This window comes from Nerophis ophidion, linkage group LG09 (assembly GCF_033978795.1).
Source record: "Nerophis ophidion isolate RoL-2023_Sa linkage group LG09, RoL_Noph_v1.0, whole genome shotgun sequence".
Taxonomy (NCBI): Eukaryota; Metazoa; Chordata; class Actinopteri; order Syngnathiformes; family Syngnathidae; genus Nerophis; species Nerophis ophidion.
This window is the reverse complement of record NC_084619.1, coordinates 37,381,242-37,398,917: the sequence shown is the minus strand read 5'-3', so window position 1 is coordinate 37,398,917 and position 17,676 is coordinate 37,381,242. Positions and strand designations below refer to the sequence as shown.

Genomic DNA, 17,676 nt, shown 5'->3' with positions numbered 1-17,676 from the left:
TATATTGTCCTGCTCCCTCTTATTGCTTGTTTTAGTTACTGGTGGGTCGCATTGGAGGGTGAATTGGTATCCATTTTCGTTGAGTGATATCTGGTATGGAGGTGTTGCTTGGTTGAATTATTCCCTGTCTGATGACAGGGTGACAGTCTCCTGTTGATGCCGGCTGGGATTTTCCTGGTTGTGACCGGGGGGTGATTGCTGTCGCGGTGTACATATTGTTATGTGGTGTCGGGCTTTGTAAATGGCCGGTAAGTGTTATTGTTCAGGTTGAGTGTTACATCCAGGAAGTTTACAGTGTGTTTGTTTGCCACAATTGTGATTTTTAGTCCGTTGTTTTTGAAGATGCGGCATATTTCTTTTTTGATGTTTTCCAAAGCTCTCGGTCTTGCATTTGAAGCGGCCAGTCCCTCGTCTCTGTATAGTCTAATGATTATTCCTAATTTTGTGAGTTGCGAGAGTAGGACGTTTCCTACTAGTTCTCATGTTTCGGCCCCGTCATAACTTCCCATTGTTACGTTGAATGGTCTAGTGGTCTTTTGCCAAGGTTGCTTTTGGTGCGTGAGTATTGAGTTCTTAGCGTGGTTTATGATATTCTTTTTGTCCATGGTGATGTTGTCGTATTTTGAGGAAATATCCAGTGCTTTGTTCAGTAGTTCCCTGCTGATTGAGGGGTAAAATTCCTCAATGTAGAAGCAAATTAATCGGTGTTGCTCCTTGTCGCTTATGTTGTTGAATTAGTTTATTACGGTTGTTGTGTTTTTCCATTGGTTGAGCTGGGAAGTGTTGGTGATTTTGTTGTTAATTCTGTCCAGGATTTGTTTGCTTACTTTGCAGATTTTGGATTTGGCTGGGTTTATCAACCGACATGTTGGTCTGTTTGCAAAATTGGGTTGTGGTCTTTCAGTGTGATGAACGCCTCTCTGCTGGCCAAAATGTCCATTTTGTTGGCGATGCTGAGCTTTGTGGCAATGTTCTTGTCCTCTGTATTTATTGCTTGTATTGTGCTAGGTGGTGCTTTTATATAAGATTTGGTAATGTTCTGTTCAAGCAGGTTGTTGTATTTTGTTGTGTCCACTTTGTAAAAGTTGGTTGTTTTGTCAGCCGCCACAAGTAGCTTGGTTGTGCTTTTGATATTGATATTGATATTGAAATCATGATTACTGATTGTTAGGTAAAGCAGTGTTGGGGAGAGAACTGTTCATGTCATTTGTAATGTCTAATAAAAAGAGTATAGATAAACATTATCCATTGAGCTAAAGAAAAATATTAGTTTTTTAAAATTCTTTAATAATATCAACTTGTCAGCTTTTTGTCATTACATGATGCCTTTATCTCTATTTTTACATTTTGATAGAGAGTTTATTTTTTATTATTTATTTAAGGTATGTACATTTATATGTACATATAGATGCTATATTGGGACATATCCATAAAGAGTTTCAGCTGAAATATGTCATGGCAAACACACAAGTAATGTAAAAAAAACAGTTGTTTACTTTTTGGTATCAAAATAATACAAAAATAAGTTTGGCTAATGAAGATAAAGTCAAATAAACAAGCTTTGTTCTTCTTCAACACCTCGTATCAGTATAACAGTTTGGCTAACAAAAATAAAGAGGAGTGACACCTCACACATCGAATACACAATCTTCAGAGCCTGCGTTCAATTCGAGGAGATGACAAATAATTTTGGCTAATATTGATATTATTTGAACAATGATACAGTTTGCAGTTAAATAAAGGAGGAGTCAACATCCCAGTAAACAAACTAAAGACTGTCTAAAAAAAGTTGTGACAATGTTCACGACAAATCACCTGCTCTGTGTTTCCTCACGTCATTAACTCTGTCACAGCAGATAAACAAGTGATGATCGCTGTATTGAGAAAATAAAAGCAACATCAAATAGTTTTCTCCTTTGCTGTATACTTTTAGTGTGGGCAGAAGTAAGTCTGTCTCCATATTCTCCACACCCGTCTCCATGTAAACACAGTAGTGCGCTCTTAAACGGAGGGTGGGAAGCGAGGGAAAATGACGTCAACCCGTTTTTAGGGCATGACGTCTATGACGAGGGCAGTCACAGCAGTTGCGGCGTTTGCCGTGGTTAAATTCGAGCCCTGTATATGTATGTATTGTATTTGTGTATGTATGTTGGAGCGTAGGTACCTATGTATGTGGGTAAGTACCAATGTGTGCGCGTATGTATGTATCAATGTGTATATATATGTATGTAATTGTGTGTATGTGAGTATGTATGTGCATTTGTATGTACAAACCCTGTTTCCATATGAGTTGGGAAATTGTGTTACATGTAAATCTAAACGAAATATAATGATTTGCAAATCATTTTCAACCCATATTCAATTGAATATGCTACAAAGACAACATATTTGATGTTCAAACTGATAAACATTTTTTTTTTGCAAATAATCGTTAACTTTAGAATTTGATACCAGCAACACATGACAAAGAAATTGGGAAAGGTGACAATAAATACTGATAAAGTTGAGGAATGCTCATCAAACACTTATTTGCAACATCCCACAGGTGTGCAGGCTAATTGGAAACAGGTGGGTGCTATGACTGGGTATAAAAGCAGCTTACATGAAATGCTAAGTAATTCACAAACAAGGATGGGGTGAGGGTCACCACTTTGTAAGCAAATTGTCGAACATTTTTAGAACAACATTTCTCAACGAGCTATTGCACGGAATTTAGGGATTTTACCATATAGGATCCGTAAAATCATCAAAAAGTTCAGAGAATCTGGAGAAATCACTGCACGTAAGCGATGATATTAAGGAATTTTGATCCCTCAGGCGGTACTGCATCAAAAACCAACGTCAGTGTGTAAAGAATATCACCACATGGGCTCAGGAACACTGCATAAAACCACTGTCAGTAACTATAGTTGGTCGCTACATCTGTAAGTGCAAGTTAAAACTCTACTATGCAAAGCCGCTGTTTGCGCTTACACGCCAAACAGCAGCTTAGAGTACCCACCCTTTTTGGATTCAATCGAGGGAGTACTCGAGAGTGCTCCCCCGGGTGATTCCCTTGTTCTACTGGGGGACTTCAATGCTCATGTTGGCAATGACAGTGAAACCTGGAGAGGCGTGATTGGGAAGAATGGCCGTCCGGATCTGAACCCAAGTGGTGTTTTGTTATTGGACTTTTGTGCTTGTCACAGATTGTCAATAACAAACACCATGTTCAAACATAAGGGTGTCCATATGTGCACTTGGCACCAAGACACCCTAGGTCGCAGTTCCATGATCGTCTTTGTAGTTGTGTCATCGGATTTGCGGTCTCATGTTTTGTACACTCAGGTGAAGAGAGGGGCGGCGCTGGTGAGTTGGCTGCGATAGTGGGGTAGGATGCCGGACAGACTTGGCAGGCCCAAACGGATTGTGAGGGTCTGATGGGAACGTCTGTCAGAGAAAGTTTCAATTCCTTCCTTTGGAAGAACTTTGAACATGTCACGAGGGAGGTGCTGGGCATTGAGTCCGAGTGGACAATGTTCCGTACCTCTATTGTCGAGGCGGCCGATTGGAGCTGTGGCCGCAAGGTGGTTGGTGCCTGTCGTGGCGGTAATCCTAGAACCCGCATGTGGACAACAGCGGTGAGAGATGCCGTCAAGCTAAAGAAAGAATCCAATTGGGCTCTTTTGGCTCATGGGACTCCGGAGGCAGCAGACATGTACCGACAGGCAGGCAAAGTGGTGTGCGGCTTCAGCGGTCGCGGAGGCAAAAACTCGGGAATGGGAGTAGTTCGGGGAAGCCGTGCAAAACGACTTCCGGACAGCTTACTGTAGAAGCGATTCTGGACCACCATCCGCCGCCTCAGGAAAGGGATGCTGTGCAATGTCAACACCATGTCTGGTGGGGATAGTGTTCTGCTGACCTCGACTGCGGATGTTGTGGATAGGTGGAGGGAATACTTCGAAGACCTCCTCAATCCTACCAGAACGTCTTCCTATGAGAAAGCAGCGCCTGGGGATTCTATGGTGGGCTCTCCTATTTGTGGGGCTGAGGTTGCCGATGTAGTTAAAAAGCTCCTCAGTGGCAAGGCCCCCGGGGTGGATGAGATCCACCCCCGAGGTGGATGATATTCGCCCGGAGTTCCTTAAGGCTCTGGATGCTGTGGAGCTGTCTTGGTTGACAAGACTCTGCAACATTGAGTGGACATAGGGGGGGTACCTCTGGATTGGCTGACTCATAGTGAGTCACTAGAGAAATAGTGAAACTATGATTCACTAGTGAAACCCAATATCTAAGTTACATTTAAACAAGAGTAGGTGGCACTGGGAGCAGGTGGGTGAAGTGTCTTGCTCAAGGACACAACGACAGTGACTAGGATGGCGGAAGCGGGGATTGAACCTGCAACCCTCAAGTTACTGACACAGCCGCTCTACCAACCGAGCTATAACGCCCTATACTATTAGATGTCTTGATACTCCTGACTTCTTGTTCCCTCGTCTCTATTTTGTTTCTAGTTTTTGTTTGCAACTTTTATCTGGCTTTATGCCATATTTTTGTTACCTTTTTCTAGGTAATGCTGTTTTGCTTTTTGTTTTGGACTACTTGGTTTATTCCCAGACTTTTTACCTTAGTTGTACTTTACATTTTTTCAACATTTCTGCCTTGCATCCTGGGTTCCTGCCTCTAGACACCTAAAAATATGGTCTATATCGCACCACCCTAATGAGTGTTGTTTTCTTGTCACCAATAGGTTTGAATAAACCTTTAATACACACCATGACTTTTTACAGCTTGTGCAATGTCTTTAATGCAATTGTGAAGTAAAAAATCTGTTTAAAAAACAAGTCATTACCACAACAGCCATGAACTTTACCACACATCATTGGTGTTAAGCACAGCATAAGTTTCCAGTAGAGCTCTTGGTACACATGTTATGAATCAGGAGTATTCAACTAGCAGCTCAACAGCAGAGACACTACTGTATTCAGAAGCATTGTGGACAGTTGAGGCTGGTATGGCTAAGCTCCAGCTTTTACTCCGCTTCTGCCCTATTGCAGAGGCCAGCAAACTAAACTCCCTCCAATCAAGAAGCAGCCACACCCTATCAAAGCCATTCAGTTTCCACAAACCAAGCCTTCTCTGGAGACAACCGTTCTTTTCTGCAGCCATAGTCACATGTTGGTTCAGTATGATTTTAAAGAAACCATTTCTAAAAACTCAGGTTTATGAGATTATGTCACTGTTTGCATTAAGCCTTAGCCTCGGAAGTGGGTAACTTTTTAACTGGTTGTTATTTAGGGTATGTAAAGCAAGAATGAAGATCCCATTTATCATTTTGAAAAGTAAATTTAATATTAGATACAAAGATCATTATTCTATTGGTCTTTAGCAGTCATGAAAACGGTAATTATAACTCAGATTTTCCAACACTGAATCTTCCTCTCGCTCTCTGCACTGTACCACAAGCCACACATGTCTCAAAATAACACATATAACATCTGGCAGAGAACAGCATGCTAATTACAAGGCATGAGTAACTGGAGACAACAACACACGCAAAATCTTATATACATACACGCACACACCAGCCATACTGTACAATCGTGTGTTTGGCTTTTTGTATTCTGTTCTCCAAGTTCTATATGGGAGAAATGTGTCATATGCTGTGCAGCTAAAGTCAGATTACCAAGAAGTTGGTTTAACACAGGTTTCATTCAAGGTTACAGGAAATATACGCACATCTAGTATGAGACCTGTTGAGTGTAGTCTACATACAAATATGACCTGTCACCTCTCCCACACCCTCTTTAACCTCTCTTAAGTATGCTGTCACGTCTAAAGTCGATTCCCTGTTCAGATCCAAGCTCTAAATTGACTTCCATTCCTGGAATTCCACAACTGCCGCTTTGTGTCCAACCTCCTCCTGAACTCCAGTTATACCTCCGTCCACAGCCAGCTCACAAAGCCTCTTTCTCAGAAGCTACGACCCACATCCCCTTCATTACATGACCTACAGTCATATCCAGGCTGAGGGCTGAATAGGCTCGACCGTCACATTTGGAAGATACTGTCTCCAAAATATGCCCACTAAAAGCCTCAACGGATAGAGATGTCACTTTGTACTATTATATGCACTCATTGGCCACAACGATAAGTACACACGTGTATCACAATTACAAAAAAATAACTAAAATACAAAATAACATTACCTGCTGTTTGTCTGCAACACCCTGAATCTTAGGCCATGTCTGCATGAACATTAAAAAGTCTAACTTTTCTATGAGTTTTGGCCTCTTTTGCACATGCAAACGCATACTTTCATTCGCCCTTGAAAACTCACACTTCTGAAAATGCTGGCCAGGATGAGGTAAACTTTATTTCTATATTCTGAAAATATGCATTACCATTGGCTTTGAAAGACAGTGTTGCTATTACACTTTACTTCTCCTGTAACACTCCTGCAGGCGCCAACAACAGTGGTTTTGGATAAGATCAGGGTCGGGCCTCCAGCTGATGTGAAAATTATGACAAGCAAGACCTGTTGGTTTGTGTCATAAGAAAGTTGCAACTAGGGCTGGGCGATATATAGACATACGATATATCGCGGGTTTGTCTCTGTGCGATATAGAAAATATTCGAGTATACGTTGTCACGCAGGACTTTTAGCTGTGTGCGTACACTTCAGGCTCTCCTCGCTCTTTCCTGTGTCTCCTCGCAGACAAACAGGCGCACATTCGTCACAAACTGTCACGTCACATACACGCCCTTGCAGGGCAGAGAGCTAGTGGCGTGGCTAACGTTAGCTGCTAATGTAGCCGTACAAGAGAAAGATGCTGCAGATATGGTAACAAATGAAGAAAGAATTAATTCCCAAGAAAAACAGCAGGGTTTCCATCGTCTGGCGGTGGTTCGGCTTTAAGTGGGAATATGTCGAACAGACAACCGTAATTTATCAAGTGTGGGGGGAAAAAGCGTTGCTATAAAAAGTAGCATTACTGCTAATATGTAGCATCATTTGAAAAGTCACTCGCTAGAGAATGAAGAGAATTTCATAACTTTAGTAACTAACATACCACATAGTGAAGGATGAATACTATTTGATTTCCTATTGTACAGCTCATTTTTATTTGACACTTAAAATGTCTCTGACAATCTTGCAATTTATGTTTTGAAAATGACTTGAATGTTTGTGCCATTGCTTAATAACTTTAATAAATATACTTTTGGTCAATTGACTTATTTGTGATTTCCCTCTCTGCATGAAAGTTTAAAAGTAGCATATATGAATGCAGTATGAAGAAGAATGTTTTAATGTATACACATAGAATCATCATACTGCTGTGATTATATGCATCAAGTGTTCATTCAAGGCCAAAGCAAAATATCGTAATATATATCGTATATCGCGATATGGCCTTAAAATATCGCAATATCAAAAAAAGGCAATATTGCCCAGCCCTAGTTGCAACATTATCTCATGTTTTTAAACCGTGTTTAACAACAGAACATGAAGTTATTTACTTATGAATGTTACTGTATTGGTTGTGCAGCTGCAGATTCCTGGGTTCTGTCTAAGTGTGGGCTGGTTTTAAAGATAATGTACATGTCATTGTATGTCTAGTAGGACTGCGAATCTTTGGGTGTCCCACGATTCGATTCAATATCCATTCTTGGAGTCGCGATTCGATAATATATCGATTTTTTCGATTCAACGCGATTCTTGATTCAAAAACGATATTTTTTCGATTCAAAACAATTCTGTATTCATTCAATACATAGGATTTCAGCAGGATCTACCCCAGTCTGCTGACATGCTAGCAGAGTAGTAGATTTAAAAAAAAAAAAAGCTTTTATAATCAGCGAGGACAATGTTTTATCAACTGATTGCAATAATGTAAATTTGTTTTAACTATTAAACAAACAAAAAATATGACTTATTTTGTCTTTGTGAAAACATTGGACAAAGTGTGTTGTCAAGCTTATGAGATGCGATGCAGGTGTAAGTCACTGTGACACTATTGTTCTTTTTTTTATTTTTATAAATGTCTAATGATAATGTAAATGAGGGATTTTTAGTCTCTGTTATGCTGAAATTATAACTAATATTGATACTGTTGTTGATAATATTCATTTTTGTTTCACTACTTTTGGTTTGTTCTGTGTCGTGTTTGTGTCTCCTAAATTGCTCTGTTTATTGCAGTTGTGAGTGTTGCTGGTCAGGTTTGGTTTTGGAATTGGATTGCATTGTTATAGTATTACTTTGTAGTGGTTTGTTGGATTGATAAAAAAACTAAAAAAAAAAAAACTAAAAAAAAATATATATAAATATCGATTTGTTTGAAAATGAGAATCGTTTCTGAATCGCACAACGTATTCGATTCGATTCGTATTCGAATCGATTTATTCCCACACCCCTAATGTCTAGTATATCACAACTAACTATCACATTAACGTATATGTAATGCCACCAAGTCGCTGTGGCTGCTTTTTCGGGCTTCTAATTGGACAAAATGTGCATGACAGTGCGTAAAAGTGTTTGTGTGTGGACTGAGACCGTTTTGAAACTATAGATGAAGATCATTTTAACACAGGAGATGCATTTTTTTAAATAATCTTGTTGACTTGGCCATTCAGTCAAATGTAGCCGGGGGTGCAGTAAGTTTCTGATAATTGGATGTCTGCTGTGGTCTATGAAATCTGTTTTATCTTTCAGCTGTAATCCTATTTTAATCGGTTTTTGAACTACCATGGCCAATTTTCCCTACAGCCTTGCATCTTTTGTCTGAAGCTGCTAAATTTGAGGAGCGTAGAACAGACTTGATGTATTTTGGTTTTAGGCAGTGTGTATACACTACAGTATTCCAGATCAGTACATTTCCACACACAAAAACATTTAAAAAAATTCAAACATGTCAGCAGTTATGTACAATATAATATCCCATTGTTGATTAGAGCAGGAACAAGTTAGAATAATTTCATATTCAGCCATAGTAGATGGTTTTTCAACTACATGGCCACTCCTTCCGGAATAATGTAACCTATCACATAAGTGGATATTTCCTGTATTTTTGTTAAATTCTGATTCATATGTGTTATTTTACTGGCCTTATTTAGTTTTAATCAATTCAGAATTTTTACCCCCCAAAAATAACACTTTCTGAAAAACACGAGGCACACAAGCAAGTGGACACCAAATCTGAGGGACCAGATAAACTGTAACACACAGCCTCTTTGTGTCATGTCTGTGTGATTATGTTTTGTTTTCAGGACATTCATTTCCGGTGTTTGCACTTCCTGGTTTGTTTTGTTACCATGACAACTCATTAGTTGTCACCTTGTCCTCATGTCACGCCCCTGTCCTCATGTCTCACACCTGTTTTCACTAATCAACACAGTATTATTTAAGCCTGTCTGTTTCTGTTGTTCATCCTGGAAACATCACGTCCTGCAACCATGATATCCATACTGCTTTTTCTCATACCATTTCTCGTCACAGTAAGTGTTTTTGTTTTAGTTGTTAATAGTTCTGCCATTATAAAAGTTTTAGTTTGTGTCCATAGTTTATGCTGTAGTGCAAGTGTTTGTTTCCATAGCCAAGTGTTGTACCTCCATTGTGAGCGCCTTTTGTTTGTCTTTTTGTAGTTTGTTAGTAAAAATAAATCACGTACTTACATTCACGTCTTGCCTGTGCCAACTTCCCTTTACCTCAGGAAAACAATCCAAGCCCAAGTCCTAGTCTTCACACTTTTTCTATAATGTCAGCCAAACAGCACACTATTGAAGGGGCCATCACATGATTTTTTTGGGTCAACATTTTGCATAGATTTTGCTGTAAAGACCTTTCTTTAGGCCACTTTCTGGCTGCTTTGAATACTTGTAAACAACAAAGGTATTCAGTAAACCATGTTACAAACTACATCGTGAACGGAATAACACATTATATTACCATCTGGTCCACTGCCAAACAGACTAGGCACTGCTCCAATTACAAATATTTTTAGGAAAATCATTCTTTATTTTGCTGGAGGACGTGATATTACTGCCTTACAGTGGAAGGCTAAGCTAGGTAATAGAGCAGGGCGGTATACTGGTATTATAGTTAATACCGGTATATTTCAGAAAGTGTAATATATTTGAAAAAATACCGCCATACCGGTATTTTGATAAGCCTTTGTTACAGCCGTTTGCTCTCTCTGAGCCTGAAGGGCGAAGCACAGGGCATCCTCTTTGGCTCACCCCCCTTTGCGTGTTTACGGAAGCTTTTCTGATGCACTATGACGTAGCGCATAGAGTGTTGCAATTCTTTCTTTAGTCAGCAACGGCATTTTGCGATTGGTGAGTAACTACCGCTTCATTTAAACATACACCAGTTTGCTTGAAAACCTATATCATTGTTATCATTAATCTCATCTGTTTATGTTGTTTACTTCTGTTAGCGACTTAGCACAGAAGCTAACGATAGCTCCTCTCTGCTGCTCGCTCAAGTTTTCAAATGTTTAGTTACACTTTGATTTAAAAGTGCCTAAAGTAAGTCACTTTTGACTTCAGGAGAGGCTGAACGTATATGTAGTGACTTGTTCTGGATAAAGAAAAGAAACAACAGATCATTTTTCTTCATTGGGTTTCATTATGGAGATGAGGTTGTGATTTAAATAAATGAAAATAGGCTGACCTGCGCAAGGATGATTGGGTACATTTCTACAATGTATGGGGAATCTACTGGCATTACACTTGAACAAATTGTCACACTTGGACAACATTTCAAACGTACCATTTGAAAGAAGTATGCAGAGGCAAAAGTGTTTAATAAATATCCCTGCAATGCTGCCACGGCTTGATTTCAAATTTTCGGGACTTGTGCAGATCTCAAATACACTTAAGTAGGTACCAATAGTCAAAAGTTGGTTTTGCATAATAGGGCCCCTTTAAAGTAGCACTATGTAACTTTTCAACCATCATAAAATATATTCACAACTTTTGGGATGATACATCGACTTACAACTAATTGAATGACATCTCTGTCTTGACCTGAGGGGGTCTGTATCGCTTTTCCTGGCACTTAGCGACATTGAGGAGGCTGGCAGGAACCATTCCACACCAAAAACTACAAATGTGCTGACTCGCTTTATGGCATACATCCCTCCCCCTTTCCCCATTTGTTAATGAGACGGAAGTCGATCCGGACTCCTCCGTGCTGCCCGAAAACAAAAAGAAGAAGAAGAACGCCTACATGCAATTACTGCTATCATGGCTGAAGCTCCAAAACAACCAAAGAAACAAAAAGTTTTGTCTGAGTAGAAAAAAAATAAAAACAGAGCTTACCCGGACAAAAGGACAGTCTGGATCAACATTGCCCCGACTTTCACTCAAAGGCGACTAATTTCAGACCGAGGCTGCCTTGGCTGTGTTTCTGCTAGAAGTGACTTTCGATGCTCAAATCAAATTGCTAATGCTAATGTTAGTTATCAGAAATTTGCGTAGTAGCAATAAATACACAATTGTGATAATGTAACTACAACTTCCATCTACTACTACTGCTGAATCCACCCCAATACATTATTAGTAGTAGCATCATGTTGTAGCACAATCCAAGATAATTTATTGATAGTGTCTGCCTTTTGACATCAGTATAGCCATTAGAGATGGAATATTTGTGCCAATATCACTGCAAACATCATGTTCGTATGACGCTTTATGCGCTCGTCATCATGGAAAATGTGGTCTTCTTCTGGCAAAACACTACTGCTCTGGTCCACTGCCACAGCCAAAATAAACCAAAAGTCAAAGTTCTTAAGTGGGGCTTTAATGCTGGACTGCATTACTTTTCTTTTTTGTGACAAAATGTAATGTTGGACACATCTGAATTAATTTGTCATCATTTGAGCACAGAGATGTGCAACAAAAAACTGTACAGTATGCAAACGCAAATGACAGACAGAAACTATTTACCAAACTAGGTATTTCCTCCTTTGAAGAACTACATTTTTACACCAGCCCTCATTTTTCACTTTCAATACTTTATTTTCTTGCCCTCATTCCCACTCTATCATTGGTCAGACGCTTTCTAGGATTTTATGACATTCTGCCAAGAGACACTAATAAATACAGTAGACAGAATCTGGCTGTAGAGAATCAGTATACATAGGCAAGTGTAAGAAAGGAATGCAAAGAAACTTGAAAGAAAAAGGTAAGCCAGGAAGAAGAAGCTGCACATTTCCAGAAGAATCTACACAGCCCTTCTACACATTAGATGAAATAGTAAAAGTTTTACACTTCGGTTAAATGGTAAAACTTTACTGAAAAGTCTAATTTTTATTTATATAATTTATTTTTTTGTACTGTCCAGCTACTCAGGCAAATCATATTGTTGATGTAAATGCCCATATCGGCTGTACATATTTACTTTACGAAAAATAAGTGTGGGATACTTATCTTGTTGCCCTATTTGTATTTGACTTTATTTAATGGCTTTATATGATTTGGCACAGAAGGGGATATAAAGAGAAAAAAAGGAATACAGAAGGGGAAATTGTGGGAACAAGAGGGAGATAAGACACAGAAACAACTACAACAAACACAACACTAACAATAACAACCACAACAACAGAACAGCATCAGAAAATACATTATGTAAAAATATGATACGAAAAGTGATAGCAAAGAAACAGTTAGTGCAGTAAATATTAACAACAAAGAAATGACAATGAACATTACACTACAAATGGATCAATACAAATACCAATAGCAATAGCACTATTGATAATGAATAATAATATTACCTCTACTATCAACAATACAATTGTTTCAAATGCAGCAATGCATATATGTAATGATAACTTGCATTACGAAAAAAACAGATAAATGGAGGTGAAGAAAGATAAGCAAACTGTATTAATCTGGTATAGTGTTATAGTATCAATAGTTTAAGCTTTGTCAGTGTACCGTGTGTTACAAAGTTTCTCCTAGGGGGACAACGTTAATATGTTTGATGAAACGTGATTATATGTGTGACTGTATGTAAGCATATATGCTTGTATATGTACAGTATGTGTATATGTATGTTGATACGTACGTGAACTTCGGGTCTGTCGGAATGAACTGTTTTTGTGTATGTATGTGGGAGCGTAGGTACTATGTATGTGTGTGTGTGTGTGTATATGTATGTATGAATGATTGTGTGTATGTGAGTATGTATGTGTATTTGTATGTACAATATATTTGTCTCGCAGTATGTGCAGGAGCCCGAGTACGGCCCCGGCCACCCAAAGACCTCAACCCAAAAGGGACCCCCACGTAGCCAGGCCAGCTAGCGACAGGAACCCCAGAGCTGGGTCCACTGTGCTGCCTGGAAGGGCCAGCAGCATGCAATTGACGGACGCACCAGGCAAAAGACAAAGCACGGGAGAAGCAGGGGACAGCCAGCCCCCAAGCCAGCAAGAGACTACACCCCCAATTCTTCATTTAATATAAAAGGCTTCAAATGTGGACACTTCATGACATTAGTTTTTGTGCTATTTAAAATGCTTAAGTTTTTGATTTAATTAAAATTTTTAATGGTTTGTCTCTGTCTTTAAAGGTTTACATCCTATTGGAATGAAGTCACCAACTAACTAAAAGAAAAAGAAAAGTTTCTGAATTTGAACTTGAATTGAGTTGTCCTTGTGTTCTTTGGAGGAAGAAAGAGGTAGACTTAACATTTCTTTTTTGACTGTGGCGGTAACATTGTTAAAGCAATTAAAAAACCCACTGCAATAAATGTTGCTGTGACTAACAATGGCATATTATACAGATGGGCTGCAACAACGTCGTGGAGACAATCCTGTCTCGAGGGTCTACAAACAATCCCTTCAACTTCATGCTTAGTTTGTGCTCTGCCATGGACTTTCAAGTGTGGGACCTTATTTAAAGACAATTGTGACCCTTTCCAAATAATTTCCGATCAACTGAATTTACCACAGGCGGACTCCAATTAAGCTGTAGGAAAATCTCAAGGATGATTAGTTGACACAGGATGCCCCTGAGCTCACTTTTGCGCTTTATGGCAAATGTCGTGATTACTTATGTACATGTGATTTCTTAGTTTTTTATTTTTAATAAATGTTTAATACATTTCTCTAAAACTGTTTTACCTTGTCAACATTATGGGCTATCGTGTGTAGAATTTTGAAGGCAAAAATGAATTAATTCCATTTGCAAACAGCTCACATTATGTAAAAAGCTAATTATAAACTGCTACCTAAGAACGTATGATTCCTTTCAACAAAAGAGAAAAACATAAAAACTTAGAGAAAACATTTACTTAGTCCGCCTACAGGAGAGAGGTGGACCGGCTGGCGTCCTGGTGCAGCCTCAACAACCTGGAGCTGAACGCCCAGAAAACAGTGTAGATGATCATGTACTTCAGGAAAGTCACAGCCCCACCATCCGCCCTCACCCTGATTGACTCTCCCACCCCTATCTCCATTGTGGACTCCTTCCGTTTCTTGGGCACTACCATTACCCAGGACCTCAAGTGAGAGCCGACCATCAGCTCCCTCATCAAGAAGGCCCAGCAAAGGATGTACTTCCTGCGGCAGCTGAGCAAACTTAAGGTGCCGACCAAGATGCTGGTGCAGTTTTATGTAGCCATCAGCGAGTCCATCCTCACCTCCTCCATCACCGTTTGGTCCCCCAGCGCCACAGTCCAGGACAAGCATCGACTGCAGCACATCGTACGTGCTGCTGAGAAGGTTATTGGCTGCAAACTCCCATCCCTCCAGGACCTGTTCTCCTCCAGGACCAGGAGGCGTGTGGGTCGGATCGCAGCTGACTCTTCTCACCCTGGACACAAACTATTCTCCCCTCTCCCCTCAGGCAGGAGACTACGGTCCATCCAGACCCACACCTCCCGCCACCTGAACAGTTTTTTCCCCTCGGCCATCAGACACATGAACAAGAACAAGATCTTATAGGTCACTTACAGCTCATCTCGTTACCTATTCTGTCTTATATGTCTTCTATGTTGCACGATTGCACCAAGAAAAATTCCTAGTTTGTGAACCTATTCTCAAACAACGGCAATAAAAACAATTCTGATTCTGATTCTGATTCTGAACTTCTGACCCGGCATCTCAAGTATTGTTACAATTCATTAACTGGCTGTACAGAATTCTGTCAATTGGAATTAATGTAATTTAGTAATTCCTGTGTTATAAGCCATTGAGGCAACATAGAGTGCGCTACTTGGCCATAACGGGCCGTGGAGTCAGTTTCAACCAGTCCAAAGCAGAACAACATGACATCATGGAAGATCAGCAACATTCACACAGACCTCTGCTATGGCACATCTCTGAGCCGCCATACTCTGCTCAATGTAGAGTAGTTGAGAACATTCAGACAAATCTAATGAAGTGTAATATTAAAACAAAAAACAACACTTATTGATCGTTCATTTTTTCAGTAGTGATACATGTACACCCAATATCTTTGTGGTGGGTTCCTGAAGTGACAAACAATAAATTAATCAATTCCAAATACAATATATAGGACCAGCAATATGCTGTCAAGTAATGCAGCAGTAAAAGCTCAGTAGCCCCAAGATTTTATTTGAGTTTCACCAGCTTACTGGAGTTGGGTCAGTCCCATCATGCAGTGCATGGTGAAACCATGTGGTAAGACTGCTGTTTATATTAGAGCTCTAATCAGCCTCCCAAGAGAACAAATTCAGATCTAGGCCACTGAGCAGTTTGGAGGAGTGGTTTTGACTGCCTGTTTTCCTGAGTTTCAGGTCACATGGCATCTTTTGCAGTCTACATTTTGCAGGATCAAAATAAAATTCCCTAACTTTTCCGACCGTCAACTTTGTTCAAACGTTCAATGTTTACTACGAACAAGTAGCTAAACTGCAAAACGTGTGAACAGAGCCCCAAATTCTGTCCCCACTACACAAGACTCCTGAAGGGCTCCGCATTTAACCCTAAATCCAACAACATTTGATGCCAGCTTTTTAAAACACATGTAAAATCCTCAATTAGGTTTTTGACTCTCAATAATATATATATTTTTAAACAAATACATTTTTTACATACAAATTGCCAGAATATGAATTTAGATAATCATAAAGTATAACCTGAAATTATTGGCTTAAATATGATTATACATCTGTAAAATTTTCCTTGACTTCAGAGTGTACGGTAGAGATACACGTAGGATTATCAGTGGATAATATGAATCCTAATAATACATTTTTATAATTATTATTATTATATTAAGTTAAATGTGCCCCTGTCTTTAAAAACTAATGACACTTTTTTTTTTAACTTAAATCTTGGGTATTTGAACGCACCATAGATGTGGGCAATGATATGTAAAAGTGAAACTACGTAACTTTCTGCTATGCGTCCACAGGTAGCTTTACTATATTTTTACCTTTCTTTTATCACCACATACTTGTCCAAAAATGCCGGTAATATTTATGTGTGTGTGTGTATGAATTAGGGCTGGGCGATATGGCCTTTTTTTAATATCTCGATATTTGTGGGCTGTATCGCGATACACGATATATATCTCGATATTTTGCCTTACTACCGCTTATTCCCTTTGGGGTCGCGGGGGGCGCTGGTGCCTATCCCAGCTGCAATCGGGCAGAAGGCGGTGTACACCCTGGACAAGTCGCCACCTCATCGCAGGACCAACACAAATAGACAACATTCACACTCACATTCACATACTGGGGCCAATTTAGTAATTTAGTATTCATACTGGATTAATATATGCTCATTTTAAACTTTCATGCAGGGAGGGTAATCACAACTAAGTCAATTGACCAAAACTTTATTTATTAAACAGGTATTAAGTAGTGGCACACGCATTCATGTCATTTCCAAAACAGAAAGTGCAAGATTGTCAGAGACATTTCAAAACAAGCTATTAGTGCACATTTGTGCATGATGTCACTAAGGTGACATATCAAAACAACACTAAATTAAAGTACACACTTTGTACAGAACACCACTACAATAGTTTAAAACAAATAAAGTGCACTTTTGTGTACGAGTTTGTGGGCATGTGGCACCGAATGGAGATGTTGAAATGCAGAGTAAACACTCTTCATTTTCTAAGCAGGTGACTTTTTAAATGATGCTACATATTAGCAGAAATGCTACTTTTGGTAGCAACGCTTTAGCACCACACTTGACAAATTACGGTTGTCTGTTAGACATATTCCCACTTGAAGTCAAACCACCGCCAGACGATGGACCCTCTGCTGTTTTTCATATGTTAGCAGATTCGCACTTTCTTTCTCTCGTATTACCGCTAGCACCACAGCTAACGTTACCCATGCTGCGAAGACGTATATCTATATCTATGTGACGTATGACGTGACAGTATGTGACGTGTGTAAGAAAGTGCGCTTGCTGTCTGTGAAAAGCAGAGACAACAGAGTGGGAAGTGCCAGTAGTGTAATGACAGCAGCTAAAAGCAACTGCGTGAGAACGTATACTCGAATATCACGAGATAGTCATTTTATATATCGCACAGAGACAAACCCGCGATATATCGACTATATCGATATATCGCCCAGCCCTAGTATATATATATATATATATATATATATATATATATATATATATATCGCCCGGCCCTACCATATATATATATATATATATATATATATATATATATGGTAGGGCTTCACGGTGGCAGAGGGGTTAGTGC

At 39.4% G+C, this 17,676-nt stretch overlaps 1 protein-coding gene and 1 long non-coding RNA gene across 4 annotated transcripts in view; one reads left to right on the top strand and one right to left on the bottom strand.

Annotated features, from left to right (window-relative positions):
- Window positions 1–17,676, bottom strand: part of plekhh2 (pleckstrin homology domain containing, family H (with MyTH4 domain) member 2) — a 102,906-nt gene that overhangs the window by 67,403 nt on the left and 17,827 nt on the right. Inside the window, exon 1 of one of the 3 annotated variants that reach the window (XM_061910924.1) lies at window positions 10,133–10,198. The exons of the other annotated variants lie outside the window; for them this stretch is intronic. The gene's annotated coding sequence lies outside the window, so the exon portion shown is untranslated. Of the gene's footprint in view, window positions 1–10,132; window positions 10,199–17,676 lie in introns of those variants that run through there. 3 annotated transcript variants of the gene reach the window in all.
- Window positions 10,234–15,060, top strand: LOC133559300 (uncharacterized). Its single transcript, XR_009808140.1, has 3 exons — window positions 10,234–10,314; window positions 13,209–13,663; window positions 13,769–15,060. It is a non-coding gene; the product is annotated as an uncharacterized LOC133559300 (long non-coding RNA).